The 13,316-nt window shown below is 38.8% G+C and overlaps 1 non-coding gene across 1 annotated transcript; it reads right to left on the reverse strand.

Moving 5' to 3' along the window:
- Positions 1 to 2,086: 2,086 nt before the first annotated feature.
- On the reverse strand, positions 2,087 to 2,194 carry LOC121225391 (small nucleolar RNA R71). Its single transcript, XR_005923249.1, has one exon. It is a non-coding gene; the product is annotated as a small nucleolar RNA R71 (small nucleolar RNA).
- Positions 2,195 to 13,316: the final 11,122 nt, after the last annotated feature.

The raw sequence follows: 13,316 nt of genomic DNA on the forward strand, positions 1-13,316 counted from the left end.
AACAACCGGTTTGGGAGGGTACCTTAGATGGATCGTGGTTTGGATATTCAACCCTCGTTAGATGATAAACCGTAATTTATACATATTTTTACCCCATGTTTAACGCATTTTATGGATGATTTTCCATTAGAATTGGTGAATTCGATGCTCCTAATGCTTTAATTTCATGTTTTACACTTAGGAGAGCATATGAGAGAGAAAGGAACGAGAAACGGGCCAAAAACGGAAAAAATGGGCCAAAGTACAAAATCACCTCACACGGGTAGACCACACGGTCGTGTCAATTTGGCAAGCACGAGCACGGCCTGAAGTAATTGCACATGGGCGTGTCACACGGGCATGTCCCTGCCGAGCCCAAGTTGAGTCCAATTCGAAAAAGACTAATTTTGAGGGCTTTTAGCCATCCCAAAGCCTATAAATACACCTTAGAGAAGGAAGAAAGGAGAGGAGAATAGGGGGTAAGGAATTACTCCAAGAAAGCCGATTGATTCATCTCAGAAGCCGAATTTATCATCAAGACTAAAGATCTTTCCTCAATTCCCTTTCAGGAGTTTTGGGTTTTCTTTATGTTTTGTATTCTTTATTATTCTGAGATGTTTTCTTATTTAGTTATGAACTAAATCCCCTAAATACCTAAGGGGAATGAAACCTAAGACGAATCTTGTTATTATTTTCTGAATTGTATGATAAATATTTGACTTGTTCTTAATTATGTGTTCTTAATTCTTCTTTTAATATCCCAGGATACCGATTCAAGATAAGCTCTTATTCAAAGGAGGAATAGACCCTGTTTAAGAGTACATTTGTCATAATTAAACGGAGTTGATTGCGCACCTAGACATAGGGTGACAAGATTTTGCCGGATTAGGGTGAAACTTAATAAGGGGATCCATAGATCGAGTTAATGCAACCCTAGAGTGTTAATTAGAGAAAAGTCTCAGTTATTCAATCTAAGGATTAGACGTTATTAGTCTTGAATAGGGATAGTAAAATAACTTAGGGATATCTACGGAACAAGTTAAATGAATAAATCGTCTGATTCGGAACCAGAATAATAAGTACAGTCTAGGTGGATTTTTCCTTAGGTATTGTCTTCATTCAATCAATTTTTCCAAAAGCAATTCCCCAATTTCATTCTCTGTGCGTTCTTAATTTAGATAATTAGTTAGTTAAAACAAAAACCTCTTTATTCTTAGGCTAGATAATAAAAAGATAGTCATTACTAGTACTTTTAGTTCCTTTGGGCTCGACAATCCGGTATTGCTAAAACTATACTACTGTTCGATAGGTACACTTGCCTACATTGCGATAATAGTTAGTTCAAGAACGAGTAATTATAAATATTTAAAACCTATCACGAAACCACGCGATCAAGTTTTTGGCGCCGTTGCCGGGGAACTGAAATATTAGGAACATTCAATTTTTATTACTTTAGCCATTTATTTTTGGTGCACTTTAATTTATTATTATTTATTAATTTACTTTTCTTTCTCTTGGCAGGTTTTTATAGTTTATGACTAGAAGAAATCAGTCAGGACCATTACTTTTTTACGAAGAAATCGATTGTACAGTTCGCAGAAATCAAAGAGAAATAAGGCGAAGCTTAAGATACACAGAGAACGAGCAAGAAGACGATACTCAACCCCCAACTGAAGAGATGGCTGAAAACTAAGGCAATCAGCTACCTCCTGTAATTGCGGTTAATCAAAATCCTGCTCCACGCACTATGTATGATTATGCTAAACCTTCTTTAATAGGAACTGAATTGAGCATAGTTAGACCTGCTGTAGCTGCAAATACTTTTGAATTAAAACCTAACACTATTCAAATAATACAACAATTTGTTCAGTTTGATCGTTTGCAGGATGAGGATCCCAACGCTTATTTAGCCAACTTCTTAGAACTATGCGATACATTTAAAATTAATGGTGTCTCTGATGATGCCATTCGTCTTCGGTTATTCCCTCTTTCATTGAGGAACAAAGCTAAACAGTGGTTGAACTCGTTACCACGAGGGTCAATTATTACTTGGGAACAAATGACCGAAAATTTTTTACTAAAATATTTTCTGCCGGCTAAAACTGCTAAATTACGTAATGATATCTCTTCTTTTGTGCAGATGGATTTAAAAACACTCTACGATGCATGTGAGAGATACAAGGACCTTTTTGAGAAGGTGCCCTCACCATGGGTTACCGCTTTGGCTACAGGTTCAAACGTTCCATAATGGCTTGAATCCTTCAACTCGACAAATGGTTGACGCAACTGCTGGCGGAACCATCAATAATAAAACACCTAAAGATGCCTATGAGTTTATAGAGGAGATGTCACTGAATAACTATCAGTGGCAAGTCATGAGGATAAAGCCAATGAAAACAACCGGCGTTTATAACGTCGATTCGGTCACCATGCTCTTTAATCAGGTAGAACTCTTAAATAAAAAGATTGATGGTTTTATTAGTTCTTCACAGGTTCAACCAGTAATGCAGTGCGAAGCAAGTGGAGGTGGAACAAGCCATTTGGAATACCAACCTTATGGCCACAACATGGATAACGAGCAATTAAACTATGGGTAATAATCCTCGACCTCAAAACAATTCATATAGTAACATCTACAATGCAGGTTGGAGGAACCACCCCAATTTCTCATGGAGCGGTCAAGGAAATCAAAGACCACAACCACCTCCAAGCTACCAACAACCACCCTACCAACAAGAAAAGAAGCCGAACCTTGAAGAGATACTCTCAAAGTTTATTTCGGTGTCAGAAACTCGTTTCCAGAACACCGAGACAGCATTTAAAAATCAACAAGCGTCGATCCAAGGGATCGAAACTCAGATAGGCCAGCTTTCCAAACTAATTTCCGAATGACCACAAGGTAGCTTGCCAAGTAATACTGAACCCAACCCAAGGGAACAGCTCAATGCAATTAATATTCAAGATGAAGAAGGAGTTGTTGAGCCTGAACTAGAACCAAGGCAAGAAACTGTGATAAGCAAAGATTAAGGTGATGTAGATAACAATAAAAACAAAACGGTGAATGTCGAATATAAACCTCGTGTGCCATACCCCAACGCGACAAGGAAAGACCGCTCAGATGAATAATTTGGTAAATTCCTTAAACTCTTAAAAAAATTACATATTAACTTACCCTTTATTGAAGCCCTATTGCAGATGCCAAACACAATGAAATTTTTGAAGGAACTTTTAGCAAATAAGCGGAAGTTGGATGAGGCGTCGCACGTGGAGCTAAACGCAGTTTGCTCAGCTATTCTCCAAAATAGACTACCAAACAAACTAAAAGATCCAAGGAGTTTTACAATTCCTTGCTTAATTGGTAGTTTAGATGTTAATAATGCATTAGTTAATTTAGGGGCTAGTATTAACGTCATGCCCTACAAAATGCCTAAACAATTAGGTCTCGGGAAACCCAAACAAACTAGGATGAGCATTCAATTAGCAGATAAAACTATAAGGTTTCCTAGGGGTATTATTGAAGATGTACTAGTTAAAATCGATAAATTTATATTTCCTGTTGACTTTATTGTTCTAGATATAGAGGAGGATAGCAACACTCCTTTAATTCTGGGAAAACCCTTTTTGGCAACTGCTAAAACGATTATTGATGTTGGCATAGGTCCCTTTTTAGCAACTGCCAAAACAATTATTGATGTTGGCACAGGTGAACTCAAACTCCATGTGGGAGATGAAATAGTCACCCTTCAAGCTCGCAATTTTGGCAACACATCGGGAATTGAAGGTGATCGTTTAACCTATTCTCCTAGAACTGACAATATGGTACAACCTACTTTACAGGAAATGAGTTTGAAGGAAGCACACGAGTCATTCTCAAGCAATAGTAAAGGACCTGTTCATGAAGATCGAAGATTACAAATCAAGGAACTCAATGAATGGTGGACGCATAAACCAAGAACACCCGACAAACCGAATCTACGACAGAACGACCTCAATACCTTTCCAAATCAACTTAAGATTAGAGATAGAGTCTTATTAGATGCCGCAAATCCCCACATTGTCACTACCACACCGAATGAAGAAATCCCTCTTACGGTACTTAGTATCTTTCCATTCGGTACGGTCGAGGTAAGGCACCCCAAGTTCGGCACTTTTAAGGTAAACAACACCTGGTTAAAATCTTATTTTAATGAGATTGATGACAGGAATGAGGAGTATAAACACCTCAAACCACCATGATTATTCAACAGATAGGTAAAGTCAAGCTTAGACTATAAATAAGCGCTTCTCAGGAGGCAACCTGAGCATTAACTGTATTAACTTCTTTAAAAATTTAGTCTTCAACATCTAACTTACTAACGGAGCTCTCGAATACAGGTTTTCCATAAAGACACGGCCAAGCACACCGGCGTGCTTATGGTCGTGTGAAAATAGGATAAGGATTTCCCCAAACACGGGCTACGATAAAATGCCATGGCCATACGGCATGACCGTGGTCGAGCTTGCCAAAACAACAAGGGCGTGTGACATGCTCGTGCAGAAGACCCGTGGTTGAAACTGAGAAACTATCTAACACCCGTGGACGAACCTGTTAGATTGACATGGGCGTGGGAGAAGTGAACAATGCTAGACACGACCGTGCGACACAGCCGTGTGCACCCACACGCCCAAGGAACACGGGCGTGTACTAAATGTCAGACGCGCCCAAATTTGAAATTCGCGAATCACACGAGCTGAAATTGGGGAACACGAGCGTGTGCCCTAGCCGTGTGGCCCAAAATCTATAAATACCCTGCACTATTCACTTTTTTCTCGTTCAAAAACCCTAACCGTAGCCGCTGCAACTCCACACTGCCTCCCTGCCATGCCCGTGCACCACTTTCCACTTTATTTTTGACGCTCAATCTCTTTCCCTTAGCGTTTGTTTACTCATTTCACTTCTATTTTACTTATCTCTAATACTTATTATCAACATAATCTTCATATCTTTTGAACTATTTTTCATTTTTCTATCATTTAATTTGCATTCTTAGGTTAGTTATCATACATTTCGTGTTAAATCAAGTTATTAGGAACAGCCCATACCTATGACATTACTATGCTTATTCTCATGTTATTACCATGCCAATGTCTATCATTTAATTTGCATTCCTAGGTTAGTTATCATACATTCTGTGTTAAATTGAGATTAGGAAAACCTCAAACCCATTACATTTTTATTCTTATTCTCATTGTTATTGTGGTTGAGTTTGCTTCATATTAGTAGTCTTGGCTGAAATAGTTAGTTCAAATTCATGCCTTTTACTTCTTTGAATTCATTTACCTATTATTCTTCTTCTTTATATTACAGGCTTTTAATGTCGTCTTCACGAGAGAAGAAAATCGTCGTACCTACCTTAAAGAAGAGGAAGAGAGTGTCATCTTTCGCGGGTCCAACCACGGAAATTTGTCACCCTCTCCTGCAGTTCCCTCGAGGGCCCTAATAAGAGCTTTTCCAAATACTTCGGGCCCGACCCTTAATTGTTGGCCGCTGTATTGACTGAGCTGTCGTAGAACAAGTTCAGATGGCTGATGTGATTCGAGCCCTCCTAACTATCGACCATTGGGAGTTGTTCTTTGGGATCATCGAACCAACATACCTCGAGCTCATGATAGAACTATGCTCAATGTTCCATCTTCAGACAGTAATGACAAATTACGATGATCCCGACACGGTCCAGTTGTGCCTAGGCGGGTTAGTCCGCCAGCTCAATGTCCCAGAATTCGGTACGGTATTGGGTTTATATACGGAGGAGTTCAAGGAAAAGAATGAATTAGATGCTCCACATACATTTATTTCCCTCAAAGTGCTGGCACACTTTGGTCCCTGTTGTAGCCTCCTACAATCTTAGCCGCTCCAAGGAATTAGTTCTCCCACCATCCCTGAGGTACCTACAAGCCATTTTGGCTCACACGATTACAGGGAGGCGAGAGAGCACTGGCGTCGTCAACACTCACGACGCCTACTTCTTATGGTGTATGTCGCACAGGCACGTCATCGACCTTGCCTATTTTATCACCCTCGCGATTCAGCACCAGACGGAGCGGCATAGGAAGGGGATCATCTCCATTGGCCCCTATGTGACGCGATTGGCTTGACACTTTGGGCTCCTCGACACCGCGACCCAAGAATCGTCCTTGACCCTCATTGGCTAGATGTTTCCACAAGGCATCTCGAGCATGCTTAGCATGAGGATGATTGGGAGGCGCCGAGGAACTTACCCTCCTCAATATCGTCTCGTCCAATCCACCGAGGAGGATGTCCCTTCATAGCACGAGGACCCACCGACTCAGCCACTACCACCCTCTCGTCCAGTTCATGCGGCGGCTTCATATGCTGACGTCTCTGAGCGCCTCACTTGATTCGAACAGCAGTATTTTTAACGATTTGACAACATTGATACTACTCTACAGCAGATTTGTCAACACCTCCACATCTCATCGCCAGTCCCACCTCGCGAACCATCCAGCGATGAAGATGTTTAAAAATATATATTTATTATTTTATGTTTTTAATTTTTATTAAAACTACTTTTTATTTTTATTAAATTTTAGAAATTTTATTTCTAATTATTAATTTCGGTTATTTATTTTTAAGTAACTATTCTTCCTAATATCCCCTAAAAAGTTTCTGATTTTATCACAGTTATATAGAGCTTTTAAGCTCATCATCACATAGGAACTAAAACTCCACCGGGAAAGGTTCTCCACGATTGCCATGTCCTTCTCGCCCACGACCATAGCTACCACTAGAGATAATATCTTTTTGGCGCAGGACTTATGGCCTAATGAACCTCTACGACCGCCGAAGTATCCTCTTCCACTCTCGAACCGATTACTCTCCAGAACTCCAGTTTGAAGAATTCATCATACAGGAAGTTTCACTTCTCTCCCTATCTTATTTTTATACTCTAATATCTATCTTTGTACATTAAGGGTAATGTACATCTTAAGTGTGGGAGAGTATTTATTTCATTATTAGAAAAATCCCTGAATGACTGCCTTGTTCTCTTGAAAAGCTCTCATATCATATTTAGGATAAATTTTGATTGATTTATGATTTTGATTGATATATCTTGAATTAAAACATAGGCATTTATGCATTGACTGTTTAAACTTTAAGACATTAGAGAATCAAGCATGATAAGTTGATTTTTAAGAATTTAAATCTTAGGTTGTTTCCCCAAAGTTTAGGTATTACTTTGAATTGGGATTCACAAGATTTAAACATCAAAAAGCCATAATTTTTGTGAGATTTTTGAGCCTTTTGAGCATCTATTAATTCTTTCATGCTCACTTTTATTATTGCTTTGAGTGCGTCAGTAGTGAATTGTTATTCTAAAACTTGCTTGATTATTCATGTTGAGACCATACCATTTGATTTGATATTTCAAAATGATTAAGGCACTTAGCATTAACCCACTCATGCCATGAAAATCCTACCTCCACAATTAACCCTAGTGAACCCCCTTGAGCCTAACAAGCCATTTCTTGTATTACCCTTAATATTAACCTTTAACCCATTATTTTTGAAATCCCCTAAATTAATTTAAGCCCCATTTTTGTCGAGATTTGAATTGAAATAGTTGTTTAGCTATGTTTTATTCTACTCTATAATTTAATGTGTTCTTAAAAAAAATATGTATACATATTAGTAGTGATCTTTTGTTTGTAAGCTTCAGAAGTTAAATTCCTCCTTAGTCTGAAAAGAAGCTCTGTTGTACGCAAGTGATGATTAACTCTTTTTTTAGTTAGATAATTTTTCAATTCAATCTCGATTTTAACCCTCTCTTTCAGCTTGTGACCACACCCCTAACCAAACCTCATTACAACCCTCTAAGGACCTTTTGATTGATGTATTATCTTAAATTATAGTGGTGGAGATTTGATTTTCATGCAAGCTTATGGTAATGACTTTTCATTATTGACTATTGAGTGCTTTATTTATTGTCTTTAAACACCTCGAGTGATTTGAGTGAATCTGTAATGAGGATATGAAACTCTGTGATATTCTACATCAAAGGTAATTACTTAAATGAGGAGAGACACCTATGTTTGCATGATTAAATACTCAACTTGGAATGTTTGAAACTTTTATGTTCTTTTAGTTGAATTCTCAATGTATGATTACCTCTGGATTATTCTGAGATATTATCGATAGAAATTATAAGTTGAGAAGAATTTATTTTGATTATGAGTTGAGAATTTTGCTTGAGGACAAACAAATGCTTAAGTGTGGGGGTATTTGATAAACTGTAATTTATACATATTTTTACCCCAGGTTTAACGCACTTTATGGATGATTTTCCATTAGAATTGGTGAATTCGATACTCCTAATGCTTTAATTTCATGTTTTACACTTAGGAGAGCATAGGAGAGCGAAAGGAACAAGAAACGAGCCAAAAACGGAGAAAATGGGCCAAAGTACGAAATCAACACGGCTTAGACCTCCTCATACAGGCAGACCACACGGCCGTGTCAATTTGCCAGGCTCGAGCATAACCTAAAGTAATCACACACGGGCGTGTCCCTGCCAAGCCCAAGTTGAGTCCAATCCGGAAAAGGCTAATTTTGAGGGCTTTTAGCCATTCCAAAGCCTATAAATACACCCTAGAGAAGGAAGAAAGGAGAGGAGAATAGGGGGTAAGGAATTAATCCAAGAAAGCCGATTGATTTATCTCAGAAGCCGAATTCATCATCAAAACTGAAGATCTCTCCTCAATTCCCCTTCAGGAGTTTTGGGTTTTCTTTATGTTTAGTTTTCTTTATTATTCTAAGATGTTTTCCTATTTAGTTATGAACTAAATCCCCTAAATACCTAAGGGGAATGAAATCTAAGACGAATCTTGTTATTATTTTCTGAATTGTATGATAAATATTTGACTTGTTCTTAATTATGTGTTCTTAATTCTTCTTTTGATATCCCAGGATACCGATTCAAGATAAGCTCTTATTCAAAGGAGGAATAGACCCTGTTTAAGAGTACATTTGTCATAATTAAACGGAGTTGATTGCGCACCTAGACATAGGGTGTCAAGATTTTGCCGGATTAGGGTGAAACTTAATAAGGGGATCCATAGATCGAGTTAATGCAACCCTAGAGTGTTAATTAGAGAAAAGTCTCAGTTATTCAATCTAAGGATTAGACGTTATTAGTCTTGAATAGGGATAGTAAAATAACTTAGGGATATCTACGGAACAAGTTAAATGAATAAATCGTCTGATTCGGAACCAGAATAATAAGTACAATCTAGGTGGATTTTTCCTTAGGTATTGTCTTCATTCAATCAATTTTTCCAAAAGCAATTCCCCAATTTCATTCTCTGTGCGTTCTTAATTTAGATAATTAGTTAGTTAAAACAAAAACCTCTTTATTCTTAGGCTAGATAATAAAAAGACAGTCATTACTAGTACTTTTAGTTCCTTTGGGCTCGACAATCCGGTATTGCTAAAACTATACTACTGTTCGATAGGTACACTTGCCTACATTGCGATAATAGTTAGTTCAAGAACGAGTAATTATAAATATTTAAAACCTATCACGAAATCACGCGATCATTAGAGTACCTACAGTGGTACTGTGAGATAGGGAAACCATTTTTGTTTGATGGGCGGTCGATGGTAGTCCCTTCGCATACGACACGAATTGGGCAACATCTTCCAGATCCGTATCATGCATCAGAACCGGTGCCAGAGCAGGAGCTAGAACCGGAACTACACTCTAGGGGTAATTCTTATCATCCAGATTTGGGGGGTGATGACTATTTCCCAGGCTCCTTAAGCCACAGATATCATTCAGAGTTTAATATCTTCAGGCCACTACCACCTCAGTACTCCAGTCATCCCGAATCATATCTACATCAGTACTCTGTCCCGTATCCACCACCGTGCTCCACTCTTGCAGAGCTGTATCTATCGCCGTACTCTACTCCTCCCGACCCGTATCTGCCGTCGTATTCTACTCCTTCGGCTCAAGTTCATCGATGGCGTTTGAGACATATAATTTTTCGTCTATGTTTTGCATACCCCCACATACAGATGAAGAGAACGCTAATCACTGCAGTTGCCCGCAACGTGAACGACGAGCTCCACAAAAATATACCCTAGGACCACACCATCAAACCATCAGTTTTAGGGGGTTTTGTAATATAAATAACTTCATTTTTATGTAATAATATTTTTGGCATTTTATTTATCAATTTAATTTATTTTTTTTGGAAAATTAAATAGTCAACGATGACTATTTATGTAATGAGTTTTTTGCCATTTTATTACAAAGGATAGTCATCATTCCCTCGGTTGAAGAACGTAATTATAATAATAAATGAAATACATAATAAATCCGGGTTAAGTATGTATGAACACGAATAGTCATGCTTCACCTGGAGTAAGTATGTAAATTGTACGTAAACATGTACTTTGAAAGCGAATTTTGGAATCGCTTGGGTTGAAGTACATAATAGAAAAAAAGAGAATGAGTATTAAAAACAATCAATTTTAAAATACTTAAAAATTAAATAGAATGACAGAAATGCAAACCAATCAATCAATCCATTTAATGAATAACATCTCAATTTCTATCTGACCGCGATGATTGTCCAATATGATAGTTTCGAAGCGGACATTTACTCCGATTATGACTGGCTAATCTGCATACTCTACACAGCTTCCTATCAGATTTCTCTCTAATGTCCATTTCGTTACGGATTTTGGATGACTGTGGATGACCTTTCGGGTTCTTACGCAACCCTTTGTCTAGGACAAGCTCGAAGGTCGTCGGAGGAGCCTCCCAAGTAGATAGGTCAGGAAGCATGGGAAACTCATTCTCCCATACACAGAACGTGCGTTCAAGGGTATACACTTCATCGATAAGTTGATCTACATTGAGCGAGACTTTAGCACAAGCTGCCACGACATGTGCACAAAGATAATCAAGTGTCTGGAACCTCCTGCAATCGCACTGTCTATTTCGGAGATCACCTCCGTAGGACCTAGGTGGTATACCGGGTTGACGATCAATGGTCTCTGTAACGTGAAACGTTTCATTACATTATGAATATACTTCTACATTCATCGACCTCACCATCCGACGGTTTGCAACCATTGCATCCTTGACATCTTCGACAAACATGTGTCTGCCTCCATCTGGTTGACTTGTTGCTGACCTATTCTTGGCATCAAGATAGTCAACCTGTAGAATGTAGCTGAAAAGACAGATGAAATCGGAAGATGTCGTCTTTTCAACAACATAACGTTGATGCCTTCCACCAAGTTTGTGGTCATTTGACCATAACGAAAGCTCTCGTCAAAACTTTAAGCCTATTGCCACGGCTCCATAGTACCCAACAATTGTCAGAAAGATGTGTTCGTCTAACCTTCCATGTCACTCTCAAGTCAAGTCATCCTTTGCCGAAAAATGTGTGGCTCAAGCTCGTACGCTGTGTATGTATTAAGAAAATATAAGTTACAATTTCGCCACAAAATATTAGGTTATATATTAAAAAGGTAAGGTTATTCTTTACCCATTTTCAAAAATTGTCTCTTCCAGTCTGCATTCTTATAATCTCAATGGAAGTTAGCCGCGATGTGCCGTATGTAGTAAATGGATCTCTATGGCACACCGGAACGCCTAATGGCGGCAATTAATCATTTCCCTCTATTGGAGATGATGCAAATATTATCATTACTAATAACATACCTCCGCAGGTTTGTAAGGAAGAATTCCCACAACTTCATGTTCTCTTTATCTATGATGGCAAACGCAATTGGGAACACGTTCTTATTCCCGTTCTGAGCAATTGCAAGAAGTAAGATCTGTGTATATTTACCCTATAGCCATGTCCCATCTACTTGCACAAACAGCTTGTAGTGGGGAAATGTACGCACACCTGGATCAAACGTCCAGAACATCCATTGGAAAATTCTTTTTCTCAGTTGTAGTTGCTCATCTAGGCCGTAATAAGGTCGTGTCTGCAACTCAATGATAGTCCCTGGTACGTACTCTCTCATAGTGGCAATCCATCCCTACAACTCATTGTATGATGCATCGAAATCTCCGTACAATTGCTCCATTGCCATCTGTTTAGCTATCCATGCCTTTCGGTATGATACTTGATACTAGAATTGCGCCTGCATCTCGGCAACCAGTACCGAAACTTTAATGGTCGGCATGTCTTCAACCATTGGCATGATGCATGTACAGATAGTTTCGGAATCAAGTTTCCGATGATCTTCTGTCATACGTGTTGAAGTACATGTGTGAGGCCCAACAAATTTTCGTATCTCTCACATCTGCGACTTCTAGATAAACGCAGCTCATATCCTCTAATTGCAGCCTTCCGTCGACTTCCAACACTCTCCAATATATAATTCGGTTTAAACACGACGACTTTGTAGCCTACTGATATATTCATACTATACTGCTTAATGGAAAATAAGCACTCTTCCTTACTTTCGAATCTCTGGCCCATGAACAACTCCTCAGAATAAGAATATATTACCATCCAGTGAGTAAGTAGTATTTCAGGGTACTCTGGGAACTCGGCTGGATGCGCCGCATCGGGGTCTATTCGAGACATGTGTGCCCCAGGATTATTGTGTATCACAATACGACGAATCTGGTTCCCGAATAAAGACATATTAACATTTCCATTCTTATTCACGCCTTTATCGTCAATATCATCCGGGACCTCATCCACGTCGGGATCATTATCACTATCGACTTCATGATCAGAAGGATCACTACTATGGTATACATCATCACCAACCACAACAGTCTCGGGTGTAGCATTAAGATCGATGTCAATCCCATGTATAGTTGATTGACTACCAATGTATGATACCGGAACCATCATACACGGTTCTTGAGCTCTAGCTTCTTCACCCAATGCAATGGGATCTTCAGTTGCCTCAATACCAGCTAATTCAGCAAATAACTGAATCGGTGCATTTTGGTTGCTCCAAGTCCCACAATAAAGAGCAACCATTATCTCCACGTCTTCATCGTTTACAAGTTCCATTTCAGTGAATTTTATGGGATCCGTCGAAACTGAAAACTTGTAGAAAAGTTTCGAGATCCTTCTCTCACAACGTCTATAAATTTTTTCATTAATTTTTTTCCTTCATATCATCAAACGAGATATTTCTATTGAATCTCATTGCTACTTGTTTGCGACCTTCAAATATACATCCCACGTAGAGGTGTGCATGGGCTGGGCCAGGCGGCCCTCCCGAAAAATGTGAGGGTCTGGGTAAAAATATAGGCCCGAAAAATGGGCTTGGGCAAAAAAAAAAGCCTGTT

The sequence above is a fragment of the Gossypium hirsutum genome, chromosome A03, assembly GCF_007990345.1.
Source record: "Gossypium hirsutum isolate 1008001.06 chromosome A03, Gossypium_hirsutum_v2.1, whole genome shotgun sequence".
Lineage (NCBI taxonomy): Eukaryota > Viridiplantae > Streptophyta > Magnoliopsida > Malvales > Malvaceae > Gossypium > Gossypium hirsutum.